This window comes from Bactrocera tryoni, chromosome 1 (assembly GCF_016617805.1).
Source record: "Bactrocera tryoni isolate S06 chromosome 1, CSIRO_BtryS06_freeze2, whole genome shotgun sequence".
Lineage (NCBI taxonomy): Eukaryota > Metazoa > Arthropoda > Insecta > Diptera > Tephritidae > Bactrocera > Bactrocera tryoni.
Window position 1 is genome coordinate 35,775,817 of NC_052499.1, and position 1,367 is coordinate 35,777,183.

The window sequence follows — 1,367 nt, forward strand, 5'->3', positions numbered from 1 at the left end:
ATTTCATCAAGATCGGTTAAGTAGTTCGCGAGAAATCTTGACAACCGACTTTGAAAACACAGTTTTGAGAAAAACGCGTTCAAAGACGGCAAACTTAGTCTGACTAGCCCCGAGGACACAAGTTCTCAAGGCTGTATCTCCGAAACTATTAGTTGGATCAACTTGAAAGTTTAGGACAATATTCTAGAGATATTATAGAATTTAATAAGACAAAAAAAACTGAAACTGTGGAACCCATGTAACCCCATAAGATAGCTAAATGCTATAATGGTGGTTCGATAGCGATTTCGACAAATAAGCTACTTCTTACAGAGAGCAATGGACTTGTGCAAAATTTCAGATCGCCACCTTTTAAAAATATACTAAAAATCCTGTCTTGCAAGAATATTTTTTCTCTGTAAATAGCCTAATTTTTAGTCATAAATTCGATAGGTTTGTCTTATTTGTATCATCCTCATATACTCGCATAGATGCAAATTTGTATCCGATGTGTTGGGTTCGACACTCGCAATACTAATCGATTGCAACGAACTCGATTTCTGGCAAATTCTGCAAATATTTGTGTGATTTAATCGAAATTAGCGTCGCAAAATGTCAGAGGGACAGGCAGCCGAAAGATTGATCATCGGTTGATGGCAAAACAATTGTTTGATGGCAACAGAAGTGGCTGCAAAATTGATAGGACATTAGCCTGTGGTGAGTGTCCTGCACATATGTGAGTACACCAAATACGCGCAAGTAACAGCCACGTGTGTTCAACCATTTCGTTATCACCAGCGTGACACACTCGACCCAGCTTCTTCACCCACACTGTGTATTCAACAAACTAAAAGTTCAAATTTATAAAAGAAAATAAGAAATCGTCAGGATAATCGCTGTCCAACAACTTTTGCATGTAGCGGAAACATACATTCGCATGCAACGAATTGTGGCCACCAGTGTGGGCTAATGGATTTTTGATTCCAGCATTTTCATCAATACAAGTCACAGTTGATGGCGAATTCTCGCACAATCCTCCAGTTTGCGCATAAGGCGCAAATGACCGTTAAATATGTGTATATACTATACATATGTATATGAAAAGTGTGTGCGAGTGGTTGCATTTTTTATCACTTATGTAAACAAGCAATCAACAGTCGCAGCATTTGACGCTGACACTTATTGCTCTCATTGGTTTTATGGTATGGTTTTTGCGATCGGTGTAGGAAAGTTATTGCCAAGCACTGCGGTCAAAAGAAGACGGCTGCTTGTGCCAATATTTGCATTTATGATAGATTTACGAGCTTGCAACATTTGGTCATTTACCCTATTTTTATTTCCAGGGCTGTGTATTAAGTTACAATAACAATACAAATGGATTTTTAAGT